The sequence below is a fragment of the Theropithecus gelada genome, chromosome 1 (genome assembly GCF_003255815.1).
Source record: "Theropithecus gelada isolate Dixy chromosome 1, Tgel_1.0, whole genome shotgun sequence".
NCBI lineage: Eukaryota > Metazoa > Chordata > Mammalia > Primates > Cercopithecidae > Theropithecus > Theropithecus gelada.
Genome location: NC_037668.1, coordinates 86,580,501 through 86,597,967, shown reverse-complemented (window position 1 = coordinate 86,597,967; position 17,467 = coordinate 86,580,501).

Below are 17,467 nucleotides of genomic sequence, written 5' to 3'. Positions count from 1 at the left end.
AGGAGGTGGAAGTTGCAGTGAGCTGAGATGGCGCCACTACGTTCCAGCCTGGGCAACAGAGGCTAGATTCTGTCAAGAAGGAAGCAAGGAAGGAAGGGAGGGAGGGAGGGAGGGAGGGAGGGAGGGAGGGAGACACACAAATAAATATATGATTAAAGTGTAATGAAGAAAAAGAACTGGGCAGTAATAAAGATAAGATCTAAATTGGGTTGGCAACAAAGTATTTCTGGAGAACTACTTGAGTTGAGAATTCTTAGACTAAGAGTTCCCCAGGTGAAGAGCAGATGAATAGGAGTGGGACATCCCAGGTGGAGAATCAGCATGAGGGAGAGCCTGGGAAAGACTCTGGTGCACCCTAGTAGTTATAAGAAGGCCTGAATCCCTGGAGTATACTGAGCAAAAGAAACAGTGTTGAGCAATGACATTTTGTACTCTCCCATCCATACTCTTGTAGTTTCCAAAGCTCTTTTGCCTCTTCTATCTCGTGCTATTTTCACCACTGTTCTAGGGATGCCCATTGATAGTAGTCATGTTTAAAGGGAGCAGAAGCTGAGGCTCCTAGTGAGTTTTAAGTGCTTTTGTTCAGGCCATGGCTCCAGTAACTGGTGGGGAACAATTTGGTCCCCAGGCATCAAGAACCATACTTTTCTCCTATATTGTTCCAGGAAACAGAAACCCTGGTGACCTTGGGTCTCTTACTCAGTGCACACCCCTACGTCTACATCAAGGACCCTGAGGACTGAATTAGTCATCAGAAGGTTCTTTGATGTGCACAGCATCTGAGCAAAGGTAATCAGATAGTCTCCTGGGATATTTTGTCCATGCCGCAGCAATGTCTAATGAACCCTCCTTGCCCTTCTGCAAACTCCCCCTCTCTGGAGAGAACAGAACACTTCTGCGCTGAGAAACCCTGACAGTTTCTTGCTACACAAACTTCCTTCATGTACATCTAATAAAAAACATTGCTTGATGATTGTTTCATTATTGCTTCGAACAATTGTGTTACCAGATTACCAATACATTTATTGCTTTCTTAGGTTGTAGGTACTCACTGGTCCCCTGGACAGAATTTGAGTATTTCCCAAATATCCTGAGGATTGTACATTCATCACCTTGGGCTGATGACTAATCTCTTCCAGGGTGTATTGATTGATCTTAGGTTCATGCTTGAAGGGGGAACTTTTCCTGATATTATGTTATCCTGGAGAAAGATGGGCAGGCACCTGAGTTGTTCTATTATTGACCATTCAACCAGTTAAGATGTTTGCAGGGGCCAGCAACAGAACATGCAACGTAAACCAGAAGTCCAGATATGAAACAAGTCCACAAGTGGCTAATGTAGTGGTTTAATGACATAATCATGGGTTCAGGTGCCTCCTGTCTTTTCATTTGACCATTCTCAATGTGTCAAGGAAGTTTCTTGTGGGCACTCAAGATACCTGCAGCAGTTCCGGCATCATAAGTCAACACAATAGTCACCAGCAATGCAGGAATGTTTACTACCATCTTTCTGTTTTTATTAACAAGAGAAACTTTCCTAGCAGCTCCCCACCTCCACCCCAGTAGACTTACCTCTTGTCCCATTGGACAGGAGCAGGTCATATTCTCAGACTCAAAATCATTCATGACTAGGAAATGAGCCCACCATGATTGCTTGCATTTGCCATCTCCTACCTCCTTGAACTTAAGTGAGAGGGCTTCTGACTTGCATCAGCCAATGAAATGCAAGCAATGGTGACATATAACATCCAGATAGATGCCAAGAGAGCAAGTACAAGATTCAACATCTTCCCTTTTCTTTGCCTTGGCAACTGAGGACACACAGGAATGCAATGCCCATCAGCCTGTGTTCCTAAATGATAGTGATGTAGACAGAGTCCATTCTCCTCTCCCACAACTCCCAACCACCAGCATACCTACAGTGACCATTTAGCATGAGCAAAATCCTCCAACAATTTGTTGCTTTAAGGCACTGAATTTGAGGGTTGCTTGTTCTCATAGCATTATCTAGCATATTCTAACTCTGGTCGGAACCAACAGTAGGAACAATATCCTCTGGTAGGAACCAATAAAGCCTGCCACAAGCATAATAAAAACTGACACGTACATAATATTTATAATATATACCATTTGCTAAATTTCTCCTATGTAGCAGATATTGTGCTAGGACTTCCAGGGTAGGTGTTAAGGGGAAATGGAGCATCAGATCTTATCCAACTTTATGAAATAAGTGACTGGTGGAAGCTCAAGCTGAATCCAACTCTTCCTGACTCCAAATAACTTGCTTTGTCCACATAGGACCTTGCTCCTGAATGATACTGCCACGGAAATTTCTATCTCATTGAACTCTACAACTTCTCTACCACACAGGCACTGTTATTTCATTTTGTATATGAGGAACTGAGATTTAGAGAAAAAAGCTATCTTGCCAAACTTCAGAGCTAGAAAGACACCAGAGCCTCTGCCCTTCCCACTGTTCCTCACTACACTTCTGAACAAAAACATCAGGAATTGAGGTATTATGAGTTAGGGGAGAGAACTGAGGTATTATGACTTAGAGGCATGCAGATTTTGGAGTAAAGTGCCCCTGCATTAAATCTAGCTTCTGCCACTTGTAGCTGGGGAGCCTGGAGCCAGTCCCTTACTATTGATGCTCATCCTCAATTTCTTTCTTTGCAAAATGAGCCAATCATGGCTGCCACAGAAGGTTGTTGGGAGGAACATATATGTAAAGCACTTATATACAGCAGGCACAGAATAATTAGCTAGTTTTTACTGTCAACTTGTTAATTTAAGAAAAAAAATCAGGAATACACACACACACACACACACACACACACACACAGCCCTAGCTGAAATAAAAACATTTCCCATTAAGATTCAACGAGGTCTCACAGGGCCTACTTCTTGGTCATATAAGGGCTGGCAGGTCCTCTCTGTGGGCTGGAGAAAAGTTTTGTTTCCCCAGCTGCACTCGCAGGGGAATACTCTGCAGGCACTGCATTGTGAACCTGTTTGGCTTGGCTCAGAGGCCTGTCAGCACATTCAGGAAGTGAAGTCAGAAAGAGGCAGGATTTCAAACAGAGCCAGCTGCACACAAATGCCCAGGCAGTGAAATGCCTTATTCGAGCAGGGTGCCTATCAGCCTGGGTTGCCCTGGGTGCTGTCAAAGAAGCCTCTGAGAGTGGCTCTGTGCCAGAAAAGGAAGACGCAATCACCAGCACCCAGGCTAAGGCCACAGCTTCCACAACAGGGCAGCCTGGGGGCTGTGCAGGGGTCGTCTCAGCCAGTCTCCTGCCTTAGGCTCTCTGAGCTTGCTCTAAACCTGAGCTCTCTGAACTTGCTAGGTGGAGGGGCTAATGTTTATCTCCTGGGAGTCTTGAAGTCAAGGTGTGAGGTTGAGAGGAGAGATGAGGGGAAGGACAGCAAAATGAAGGAATGGGTTACCAATGTTGGGGAGAGGGGAGAGAACAGGATGAAGTGCCTAAGAGCATACAGAATCCTGAGAAAGAACCATGCTGCCACTCGCCAGCCATATTCGCATGCCGAGGAAACAGCAGTGGCTAAAACCTGAATTCTAATATCAACCTCGAGCTGTCAGTGGGAAAATATTTCACTTGTCTAAGCCTCAGTTCCATTCACTGTGAAATGGAGATAATATAATATCTACTCCCATTGTATTGTTGTAAGGATTAAATAGGTCAATATATGTAAAACAGCTTAACCTAGTGCCAGCAAATCATAAATGTATCAGTTAGAATTCCATGGTTGCAAGAGGCAGGAAACTTAGTTTTAAATGTAAAGGATTTTTATTGAAATACATCAGTGAAAAGCCATCATAGATGTAGCTCCAGGCATGGCTATATACAGGGCTCAAATGGTATCATCAGGCTTTGATTTCTCTCTATCACTCATCTTGCTATGGGAAGTGTTAGCTTCATCTTCAGTCTCCATGTGGCAGTGTCCAGAAACTCCCAACTCTCCATCCATAGGGGTCAGAGGGCTACAGCAATTTCTCACAGCCTCCCAGAATTATGCTTCATTGATCTAATTGGGTCTCATATCCATCCAATCACTATGGCGAAGGGGTAAAGTGGGATATATTGATCAGCTTAAGTGTAAGTCAAGTGCCCACCTCCGAAACCAAGGTTGTGGAGTCATTCAAAGCACATGGCCAGACAGGGAGGAAAGAGGGTATCTTCAAAGGAAAATCAGGATCTAGGAGGGAGTAGATACTGGGGAGATCAGAAGAAAATGTCAACTACTAGAGCTCATCCATTTAGTGATTATTGTTGCTGTTAATATTATCAAACCTTGCAGCCCAGGCTAGAGGTATCTACTGCCTTTCTAAGACTGGGTCACAATGCATAACTCATTATTGACTTTTTGGTCTCTTAATGGGCAATTCTGGTCAATGTCTTCTCAAGTTTTACCTTAAGAAAGTGAATATCGGGCCGGGTGCAATGGCTCACGCCTGTAATCCCAGCACTTTGGGAGGCCGAGGCAGGTGGATCACGAGATCAAGAGAGATCAGCCTGGCCAACATGGTGAAACCCCGTCTCTACTAAAAATACAAAAATTAGCTGGGCGTGGTGGTGCACGCCTGTAATCCCAGCTACTCGGGCAGCTGAGGCAGGAGAATCACTTGAACCAGGGAGTCAGAGGTTGCAGTGAGCTGAGATCGTGCCACTGCACTCCAGCCTGGCAACAGAGCAAGACTCTGTCAAAAAAAAAAAAAAAAAAAAGAAGAAGAAGAGGAAGAAAAAAGAAAAGAAAAGAAAACACGGTTCCTTCAGAGGGAGGGGACAAGGTAGGAGGGGAGGCCATAGGGGCAGGTGGTTCCAGATGGTATGTGGTTTAACTTGCCATGTCTGAATATAGTACCCTCAAGTCATCAACAATCTGAGCGGCCAGATGATGGTGAGCAAAGAAAACCCAGGTTTTTTCTGAAAATCACACTGCTTCATTCTTAAAGCAGAACCATTCTTGTGGTAGTTGCCTCCGCACTACCTTGTGTAAAACTGACAATAGCCCCTCAAAGTAATTATCACAGGCCTGTTCTCAGGCAAGGAAACTGAGATCCAGAGTCATTACAGAAAATAGCTAAGGCCCCATGACTGCAGGAGGCAGGAGCAGGATTTGATTTTAAGTTCAAGCTCTTGATCATGAAATCAAACCACCTCTGAAGAAGAAAATGAAAAACATTTAAAATTTTATAACATTCCAATGACTCAGCAACATCACACTCCCTAGTAATACCTTGACACATAGTAGGTTTGCAACAAATGCCGATATTTTTTCCTTAATGTAGAAGGCAAATGGGGGAATTCCAGGGGCCTTTTTATTTTCTCCCTCATCCGTATCTGGGCTTTCTGCCCCTGCTGTTTTAAATTCCATTTGAAATGAAAAAAATACATAACTAAAAACCATCCTCTGCCAAGCCATTTGGATTTAAAACAGATGGGCAGAAACCTGGAAGGAGTCAGGATTCTCCCTAATATATCAAATATTGCAGCCAGCGCCCATCTGAGAGGCTTTGCTGCATTTTGTAAAGAAAACAGGCCATATTTTGAAAATGGATGAGTAAGTTTCACTGTTTTGACTTGTTTCAAGGTCTGGAGGCCAGGCCTGGTTTTGATCTGACAGGTCTGAGTCTCCAACCATAGGTTATTTCTGTGCAAAGATTCGAAGAGGCAGCACGCTCACCAGGCACAGACCTGAAACGGTGTCCCTTTGAAGACTTCTTCAGTGGGTCTTAAGTGGGATTTGGTGCCCATTGTGGAATCACAGTAATGAGCCCAAAACTAATGTTTTTCATTACACCAGCAAATCAGTCAACCCCTCTGTTTGCTCAGGTGTGCAGCTGTGTGCCCCATGCCCTGATCTCTATACAGTAACAAAATAAATATTTTTTGAAGGAAGAAATTAAAGATGAAGGAATGCCACAACTGATGGGGTGGGGGAAGCGAGAGATAGGAGACTCTGGTCTCTTTAAAGTAGGATAATATATTTGCTATACAATATCTTTACTAATTGGCCAACCTCTAGTCCGTGAAGAAGAAAAGAATCTACTAACGAAGTGGCAGGATTCATCCAATCAATTACTAAACACATCACAACTCCGCAGGGGGCTCCTTAGACTCGAAAAACAGTGCCGGTAGGTGGCGCCAGAGGGCAGGTTCACTGCTTCTCCTGGTTTAAAGGATGAGAAAAAGCCCAGTCAACAAATTGGGCTGGGACAAAAGTATGGGCGTCGTCCGCCTTCAGAGGGGACCAAGTATAAATACTTTTTTTTTTTTTAACAGAGTGGGGAATTACATGTGTTGGAAACGTCCTTGCTCCACCAGCCGGACGCCAGAAAGCAAGCGCCAAACACTGTTTGCAGGACAGCTCTTATTTCAGGAATGAAGACTAAGGCTCAGCGGGTAGGAGGCCTTGAGAACTAGCACGGAATTTCCAAGAGGCCCACGCTGCGATGGAGCTGCGGAGTGCTTGGCTCAGGGAACTCACTGGATAATGAGACAAGAGACACTTGCGATATTGGAATAAACGCATCCAAACTCATCTACATTAACAGGGGCACCAGCTTACTATGCTGGGGAAGATTTGAAGATCAAGAGTTAGACAGAACTGAGTTGAAATCTTAGATACATGACTTTGGGTAAGTCTCTTTCCTTCACTGGGCAACAGTTTACTTACGCATGGAATAGGTGTCATTGTTGTAAAGGAGGGAAGTGTTGATTTTTGGAAAACTCTTAGCACAACACTCAACTCTTCCGATCATATCACTAAACATATCAAACATATCAAACAACTCTTCCAATCATATCACTAAAACCCATTCAGGTGGGAATCAGGATCATGCTGGGTGGGAAAAACAACCTTCTCATTTGTGTCATCCCTGTGCCTATATGTGCTGACTCTCCATGAGCTTATCACAGTATTTTGCGTTTTTAAACTTCATGCAGGCCATCAGGTTGGCTACTCTTTTAATATGAGCGCTACTTTGCAGAGTCCACTTTGCATCCCCAGCATCTATCACAGTCCCCGGAATGTGATAACATCTGTTAAATACGCAAGTTTTTCTTAGGAACAAGTTGTTCCAACCCACCATGCTGAGTGATTCAGATACAGTATTATGGCCACATCCTTTCCTTCACTGTGCTCAGCAAAGAAAGAAAATACTACAAACCCAGTGATGAAAATGAATTTTGAATTTTTAGCCAAAGACCAAATAGGAGCCAGATGCTGAGCAGCCATCTTCGGGAAGGGCCAACTCAACCAGCCAAGGCTCAAAATAAATTCCAAGGCAGAATTACAACATTCGAAGCAATTCTATGATTTTGGTGTCATAGCTGAAGACTTGGACATATGGCATTCTCGTCTATGCATGCCAAAGAGAGCGATGGAGAGGGAAAGGAGGGAAGGACCTGGACAGAAGCAAATGTCAGGAAGCCAACAAGATCAGGGATGCCAAGCTGGGGCCAATACATAGGAAAAGGTGGAGGCCATGGGCTGGCTATCATGAGTCATATAGACTCGGTCACTTAGTAGCCCTTTGATTGGGTAAAGTTACTTGATTGCTGGGAGGCTTAATCTCTTCATCTATAAAATGGGGTGTATTAGTCAGGATAGGTTAATCTGTGCTGTGGTAACAAACTGAAATCTCAGTGACTTCACAGAACAAACATTAATTTTTACCCACCCAAAGTTAAGTCAGTGGGAATCCTCCTACATCCAGTGACTTAGGATCCCATTTTCTTCTATCTCATGATGCTACTATCTCATCATTGGCTTCCAATGTTACTGTGTCAAGAAAGAGAGAGCTTGAGAAGTTATACTGGCTCTTAGGTGCCTCAGTACACAAGCAATGTATGTAATTTCTGCCTGGAGCTTATTGGTCAGAATAAGACACATGGCCCAGTCAACTGCAAGGAAGACTGGGAAATGTGGAAGAGTGTAGGTATTTGGGGAACACTAAATATGCCTGCCCCACAAGGTAATAATTAACTCAATCAGAACTGGATTTCATTGCATAAAACACAGCAGCTAAATAACTCTTTTAATGGCTTTAAGGAGTTAGAGATTCATTTTGCCTGTTATAAAAAGTTCGGAGGAAGGCACTGCAGCAGCTCCACAGCCATCAGGGTCATAGGCTCCTTCTCTGTTTCTGTTCCACCATTCTTTGCATACGGCTTCCATCCTAAAGTCACTTCGTGGTTACAAGGTGCCCTCCAGCTATTATGTCCACATTGCCACTAATATTTCTCAGCAATACAAGGCACACTATCAGCATTAAAGAGCTTTCTCTGAAGCTTACCCAGCAACTCCTATTTATATTCTTTGGCTACTCCTAGTTGCAAGGAAAGCTGGGAAGTGTAGTCTTTAACATCTGTGAATGGGAGAGTGAATACTGGGTAGGTAACTAGCAGTTCATACCAAAATAATATTTAATTCATGGGTTTGTGATGAGTACTATACAAAAGCTAAAAGCACTGCTCAGGACCTGATCTTTGCAAGTGCCCAATAAATGTTAGTTGTGGGGGTCTTTTGTCATTCTTATTTTTATTAACCAGGTCATCATTTAGGAAGCCAGACTTTGGTGGCAGCATCTCAGGGACCTGTCAAGGAAATTGATGAGTCTCTCGTCTTAGTAGGGAGAACATGGAAGAGCACAGCAGGATATAAGAGCACCAGGCCTTGGGTTAGGGATTAGGACAGGGAAATGGTCAGCACTCAAGAGGAAGGACCAACGCAGAATGTCATTCTGCTGGGCTGGGCCAAGCCAGCAGGGAGAAGGAAGGAGGGCAGGCCAAGAGGCAGAATATGGCAGCTATAGGTTTTCCTGAGGTTAACTTTGTTTGAGAGATGTCATTGGCAGGAAAGAGAATTCAAGAAAATATTGTGAAAGACCAGAAATTATCCCAGCGACTGCCTCAGTTGGCACCTTTAAGAAGTTAGCATCTCTTGCACTCTTAACTTTGCACCCTCCCCCTTTCTACTCACTGACCTCACTCCATCTCTGCAATGTCACCTCACCTCTTCACTTGATTTCTATCCCCACAAATCTCAGCCCTTCTTGCTGCCATTGCTTTTTCCCTCTTTTATTCAGCCTGAGTACTTACTTCCTGAGTACTTACCAAGAGCCAGACATAATTTTTTGTACTAGGGATACCGTGGGGAATAAGATAGGCAAACTCCCTTGTTTTATGAAGTCTACATGATGCTTTGGCCTCTTTCCTCCTTGGAATGGTGCCTTCTAGGTAATTCCTCTGGAACTTCTGGAAGCCCCTGGGACTTTTCATTCGGTATCCTGCATGCAACTCACCCACCACCTCTTTAGTCCTATTCCTGAGGATGAAATCAAAACTCATAGTCACTACAACCCAGATATTAGGGAGATGACTTAATCTAAGTCCTACCCAGTAAAAAATTGAGACTCTTCATACCTCACTTTAGAGTTGACTCAGAAACAGGGCAGGGTTAAGCCTATGGGTGGAAGCATTAATGGCCTCACCTGGGAAAAGCTGGAGAAGAAAACAAGTAAAATTAACAAGGTAGGAGAGACCAACCTGTATAATTTCAATTATTTGGGTAGAAAAGTGAATAACTTCTTTTGTCAGTTAGGGTCCTTGATTGCAAGCAACATAAATGGACTCTAGGTAACTTACATAGAAGAGGTGTACTGGAAGGATATGGGGCATCAACATCGCAAATAAGATTTGAAGGAGAAGCTGAAGGGTCAGGCCTCAGAAAGAACAGGATCCAGAGCAGCTCAGGGAATTTGTTTGAGTTCCATGTCTCTGTTAGAGAAAATGGTCCCCAGTCATATGTCTATGCTTTTTATCCATACCCAAGAGACAAATTCTTCGAAGAGAGAGGGATATTATGGTCCTAGTTTGAGTTACATTTCTACTTCTTCCCATCTGCAGCCCAAATGACAATTTCTATCAAGTCTGTAAGCCAAGGCACCTGGTAGTTTGTTCCCTGAACCAAAATTGAAGTATGCCTACCAGAATGGGAAGTGAGTGCTGGGCAAGCAGATAACTCAGCTGTCTACCACTCCACTCTAGATAATTTTCTTATTTTCAAACCTATGGCTTTAAGAACATTTCATGAGCATCCATAAGAATAATTCCTTCTGAAAACATTTTCAGTTGTGGGAATCAAGACTGGCTCAATCCTTAATGGTTGCAATAAACTAGATGCTTAAGATGGGAATTTGGAGTGGGGCTGACAGAAATAACAATTATAGGTGATTTAACAATCCAAAAATATGTTTTATTTTTGTACTGTTTGGGCTTTTACAATCTGTTCTGTATGTTTATAATTATAATTTTGCTGTATTTTAAAAATCAGTAATATATTCACGTGGTTTAGTCACCTTCCTCCATCCTGCTGCCTAGAACGTAGATGTGTCATTTTGAATTATGAAGGCAAAACCCTAGGAATGGCAGAAAAGTGCACTGGAAGGAACTAGGATCTGATGACTTTATGCAACAGGGACATTATGCCAGCCCTGTCCTGTATTGCTCTAGATTTTTATGTAATAGAGAAATAAGCCACTCTTACTTGGCTTTTTTCTGTTATAGCCAAGCCTAATCCTAACTGATTCCCTAAAGTTGCACCACCAATAAGTGATAGAGCCTTGATTCTAATTCAGTTCCAGGGCCCGGATTTGGGTGAGGAAAAGAGTGACCCAGAGGGCAAAATTTAAAGAGGCAATCACTTTCAGGATTGTACAAGTGCTGACTCTGTCCCTGTATGACCCTGAGAGTAGGTGCCTCCTGAAATTTTGCCCCTTAGGCACCTAGCTTACCCCAGAGGCTCAGCTTCCAGAGCCCAGGCTCTTTCAGCCTCAACACACTGACAGGACAAGGCCTAAGGTTGACTCAACCTATTGCTGCATCATCACTGTGAAAAATTAACTGGACTGAGTCAGAAATTTAAAATACCATTTTTTGACATTGACTGTGAAATGTAAGAGTCAAAAAGTTTCTGAAGCCTCCATTCCATAGCACCCCTACCATTCTAAGAGCTAGCTTTTATCATTCGCTGGCATGAGAGTGAAGAGCCCTTCTGAAATAACTCGCCCTCTCATCCACTCTCCAAGCAGGCAATCTTGTTTATATATCATTTCTCCCACATGAATCATTTGTAGCAAGAGTACAGCTTCCACTTGTCCATGAGAAACGTTCAAAACAATCTTTTCTACTCTACATAAAACCTCAGGAGTAACAATAGGCATTCAGAATGAGGCTGCTATTTGTCAGCCTCTCAAAGTCAGGGAACAAATGAAAGTAACTATGAGCCATCAAAAATCATGTTGAGAGAAAAAAAAAAATTCCTTCTGGTGATCGCTCATTTTTCTGAGCCCCCACCGCCCCCCGCCTTCTTCAAAACTGACTTTTATATTATGCTTCCAGCAGAAACCTCCCTAGTTCCTTCTGCTTCTAGTTCCAAGGTGTTATTTTCACATAAAGCTTCCTGAGATCTGTGCAGAGTCATCATAGGGAGGGGTAGAGGGCTAGTGTGGGGTACAGGGTTAATTGCCATTTGCATCTCAGGGATCAGAACCCTAAGCGAAAGGTTAGGGGAAAAGGTAGAGTCATTTCTTAATATTTTGTTTATTTGATATGCTGAATTTGTGTTGAGTTCCACAAAGAATTTCCAAAAAAGGCCGGGCGCAGTGGCTCAAGCCTGTAATCCCAGCACTTTGGGAGGCCGAGGCGGGTGGATCACGAGGTCAGGAGATCGAGACCATCCTGGCTAACATGGTGAAACCCCGTCTCTACTAAAAATACAAAAAACTAGCCGGGCGTGGTGGCGGGCGCCTGTAGTCCCAGCTACTCGGAGGCTGAGGCAGGAGAATGGCGTGAACCTGAGAGGCGGAGCTTGCAGTGAGCCGAGATCGCGCCACTGCACTCCAGCCTGGGTGACACAGCGCGAGACTCTGTCTCAAAAAAAAAAAAAAAAAAAAAAGAATTTCCAAAAAATAAATTTTCTGCAGAATCCCTGCAAATCCCTCGAGAATAGAGAAAGGGTAGGGGAGAGACAGGGGCTGGAGAAGGCAACATAAGTAGAGAATGTGGTCTAGATGGTGGCTCGTGAATATCAGACCCTATCCCAAAGGCTTTACGTTAATCCTCACAGCCCACCTTCAAGGTGTTTTTTTCTTCATTTTACAGGTGGGGAAAGTGAAGCTTGGAGAGATTAAGTAACTTGTCAAAAATCACACAACAAACGGCAAGCAGAGATCCAAACTCGGATGAATCTGACTCGATATCTTTGCTCTTTCAGGTGTTGCCTCGTTGTCTGTGAAAGCCAGTCAATTTCTTGTTAGAGGAAAGATCAGCATGATGTGAGGAATCAGGCAATTAAGGATCTTGTCCCAGCAGGGAGACAGAGCAAAGCTTTCCATTTCCCTGGACCTCAGTGTTCTCATCTATTTAATGAAAGAATAGGGCTAGATCGTTCTTCAAGTACTTCTGTGCTCTCTGATGTATGAGTGTCCATGTCCACATTCATTAAAGGCATCCAACAAAAGAATTAAAATAACAGGAAGGGTTAGCCACAGGCAGGATCCCTCCCTGTGGGTCAGAAGTCCAGGAAAGCCCAGAGACAGCCACTGCAGGATAAATAAACTGAGCTTGGTATTTTTTGCACACTCTCATTTTTCTCATCACCTTCTTCAGCCCTTGTCTGACCATCCAGGTATCCTGACCCTGGCTTTACCACCTCTAGTGCTCCCTCCCACTTGTAGCACCCTATTCTGGGCCTTCTTTGATGCCTGCAATGCTGGTTAAAAGGTGTAACTTTTTATCTAGCCAAATGGATAGCTATTTTTTGCAAATTATAAGAAGCTGCCCCTCCCACCTGGGTAGACATGACCCTACCCAGGGGGATGTGTGTCTTGGTAAGCAGAGAATGGGCTACCTTTTAGCTTCGCCTTTGTTAATTAGCCAGATGCCCTTGTATAGTGCACAACTCACACAACTGTACATGGCAGTCTTAGAACAAAGCCAAGTGGTGATTCATTTCAATGAATGGTATTCCATCCATCCAATTACGCATGGCAGAGAGGAACCTAGAAGATATGTTAGACTCTTTTCTTTTTTTCTCTCCCATGTTCAGCCCATTATATTGCTGATTGAGCTCCTATTTATCGCTCAGATTTTTTCATTGCCCTCCATCACCAGCACCCTAGTCAAAAGAACATCATCTTCCTTTGGAACTCAACACCAGCTTCCTAACCGACCTCCCCCTATGTATTCTGTCCCACCTTTTGTGTTCATTCCCATCACTGCAGCCAGAAGATATATGAACTCAACTGTTTTAGCACTGAGAGTAGGATGGAGGATCTTTCCAAAATGTAAGTATGATCATCACCCTTTCCTGCTTAAAAATTCTCAGCAACTTCTCTTGATTCTTAAGATAAAGACAAGATTCTTTGACTGGGCCTGCTATATCATCAGACCCCTTCTTACTCCTCCAGCTTCATCCTGCATCGCCTTCCTTTCATCTCTCTTCTCTCCAGCTTTTCTGGAAAGGAGCCCATGCACATGCTATTTCCTCCACTTAGAACCTGGTCTCCTTCTTCACCTGTTAACTGCTATTCACACCGGGAAGCCTTATACCTCCCTAACAGTAAGGCCATCCCTAATCCTTCTGACACAGCCAACTCCTCTTATAAGTCCGTTAGCAACAAGCGCCCACTTCCCTTTGCAGCATTCATCAGAGTTATATTTGTTGAATTGATGGATAAAAAGTAATAATTCAGGTCCCAGATTCGGTGCTACATCCGCTAGGAAGCCATTTCTGATGTGTACCAGTCTCCAGAAACAATTTCCCTGTCCCCAAAATGTTCAAAGCATTTTATCCTTTCCTTTCTGATGATACCTTTTATCTTGAAATAGAGTTATTTAGGTATTTGTCTCTCTCTTAGAAATTTAGCACTGGTTCTACTGCGGACTCTCAGCAAAGGGCATCCGATGGATATCTCACTGGAAAGGTTCTCACGATGAGAATTCGTGAGCTCAGATTCATGAATTCAGACGTCCATAGGTAATGACAGGTAGGTAACATGAAGGAATGCTATAATGATGTAGCTTTGGGGATGGGAGCTGTAAGCACTCAGGGATTCCTGCTTCAACTAGTAGGTCCCCAGTGACTCAGCACCAGCCATCATCACTGTGTGAGAATGTGGGTCCAGCCTTGTGAGATTTTCTGATTGTTTTTAAAAGAAATCTGGATTTTATTACCTAATTTATCTTTATCCCTTCTCAGACCCTCCACCCCCCAACACCTGGCAAGTGTCTATTTTACAGTAGGTGCTCAGTTAGGATTTGGGGAATGAGTGAGTGAATGTGAAGACACAAATGGATGGTAAGTGATACTTGAATGAGCCACTGTCTCTCAGAGGTACACACTGTGAGTTTGAATGTATTTCTGACTTTCCTGAGCCTACATTCCGTTCAAAAAAGATTGGTTGGGACACTTTTAAACCAATTATCGATCACTAATTAAGACTCCACTGTGAGAAGTCGTGTTTTTGTTTCCCATCCCCCTATCAGGTATTTTCAGGTCTGGATGGTCTTGACAGCTTTCTAATCCAATTCAGAGAACTTCCAATACCAGATATGTGCCCCAAATCCTCCAGATACTCAAAACGCAGCTCTCAGGACTGTTATTTGTCACCTATTATATGCCCTTATTGTATGGAAACTCAATTTAATAACTGTCAACACTTTCCTTGAGTCACTTGTTTCTACCAAATTGAAAACATTGGTAGAAAATCCATCCTTCTTTTCACATCTCCCAACTGACAAGCAGTTTAGATAATTTGACAGGTGAATGAGAGACTCAGTTCTTTTGTAATCGTGAGTTACCATTAGGATTTGGTTATTTGTACTAAAATTTGCCATTGTAATATCAAGTTTTAAAGGAGGGAGAGACTTCAGAAGTTATTTGGTCTAGACGCCAATTTTACAGATGATGAAACTTGAGTCCAGGGAAGGAAAGCAATCAGCCAAGTGAGTTGTGGTGCTGAGATCCAAAGTCAGGTCTTTGGAGTCAAACCACTTACTCATTGTATCCCTAGGATATGCCAGATTTCCTAAACACTTTATCATTGGTTATCTCTAATAACACCTCAAGAAAGGTGTATCATCCACATTTTACAGGGAAGGAAACTGCGCTCAGAAAGTTGGCATGATTTGTCCCAAGTCCTCCCAGCTAATAATAAGTCCTCCAGTTAATAAAGCTGGAATTGAAGCCCAGACTTGGAAGATAGAGCTTCTCCTACCACACTATGGTGGTAAAAATCAAGGCAGCTTTGTGAAGATCACATTGCTCCTGAGTGATGGATGTGAGATTAAAAAAAAAAAAAAAAAAAAGAATGCAAATGCTATCGAGAATTCCAAACTAGAGATTTCATCGGTTCCTGGGCCCCCATCCTCCACACACAACCAGCATCACTTCCTGAATACCTAGACGAAAACCTTCTCAAACTTTACTATGCATACAAATCATCTGGGGGACTTCTGAAAATGTAGTTTCTGATTGAATAGTTTTTGGGTGGGGCCTGAGATTCTGCAGATTTGGAGATTCTTACCTAAGGCAAATGCCCCTAGTCCTGGGACAACATGGCTTCCTAAACTGGGATTCAGTTTTCAGCAGCCCCATCCTGAGATTATCAAGCAGCAAAGTCTATAAGGTGAGGGAGGGCAGTGTGGTTGTAGTAGGAGAGAACGCAATGTTTTGTTTAGTTATCATTTATCGAACATCTTCACTATGTGCTGGGCATAATGCTAAGGACTTCACAGATATAACCACATTTAATCCCCACCAGAACCTTATGAATAACTGTGTGTGTCTACGTTTTACAGATGTCAAAGCAGACTTGGAGTTTAGGTCAAATTCACACAGCTCTACCCAATTCCAAAGTTCATATTCTTAACCACAATGACAACTTTCTCCTCAATGAGATTGTTCCCCTTATACCCACAGCAAGTCTGAATGGCACTTTTGAGGGGGAAGGAGTCTTTGAGCAGACACTGCTAAGCTGATGTGGACAGCACAAACCCAACACCATGGTGCCGAAGAATATCTCAGACCAGATGTTGATCAGCTTGCTAGAGGAATGTGCAAAAGATTCATTCACACGCAGACAGAAATAAGCATAAACAGCTTGAGTGAAAACTTAGAAATAACTTGCATACTCAACAATTAAATAATGATTAAATAAAACATAGTATATTAAGCAATGGGCATAATCAATAGGCACTGGATATACAGATTTCAGGTAGGGTGTTTGCTAATATAGTATGATCTGATTTTTGTTAGAGAAAAGTTGTGTGCGTTTGCATATAGGAAAAAGATTGAAATTAAGTACTCCAAAAATACATCAGTAATATTTGGATAAGATTATTACTGTTCGTGTTTTTCTTTTATTTTCTTTGTATACTTATCTGTTACTTCTCTTTTTTTCACAGCAGGGTGTCCACCTTAGTTGATAGTGTTTTTGTGTAATTATCAAGGTAGAAATTCAAACCACAGTAGAACAGGAACAATCCCATTAGTCACATCTAACTACGAAGGTATTCATCAGTTGCTTAGTGGGAGAAGAATAGGAAATTCATACTAGAATCCTATTTCACCATTTATAATTGGTTATATATAATTAGACCTAAGCTAACTGTGTTACAAAACATACTAGGAGGGGAAATGAAATGGCATCAAGAATGAAAAGGATGCTGACAAAGGGACTTCAATTCCATCTCGTCCTCTAGCTTTGTATCCTTGAATGGCCTTGCTTCTTCATCTATAAAATGGACATCAGAAATCCTATTTATGGTGTTTTACTGTGGAAAAAAAAATAAGATGGCATATGTTAAGCAGTTAGCACTCAACAAATAGTAACTATATTACATCCCCAGAATTATTATTATAATATAACCCATATATATATACGGCAGGAACAGGGCCGACACTATGAGCCTCCTCCACAGGACTGAGCAGAGAGCAGATCTTCACTGACTGCTGGGTTGGGACAGGCACCACAGCCTTGCTGCGACATGGGTGGAGCATGGCTTTGCAGTCTTGCCAAGTTCAGGACTCTGCACCAGCACTGACTCCCGCTTAGGGAACATCTCAGGATCTTTGTTTCTTCATTTGGGGACAATTTTGGTGATGTAAGCTATAAGGATTAAATTAAATTAAATCATATTTGGGAAAACACTCTTTGAACTGCAAAGTTGTCAGCTTCAGCCCTGCCTTCCCCAGTTTGCAGAAACCCATTTCTTGAGGCATAGTTCACATCAAAGTTACCTCTTTCATCACCTCAGCCCATCCATCTAAGGGCTTCAAACATGTTCTCAGATCTGGAATCTTAACGGGGGCCAAACAGTAGACAGCCTAGTGCATAATACCAAGATCAAACTGAGTGGGACAACTATGGGAAACTCTA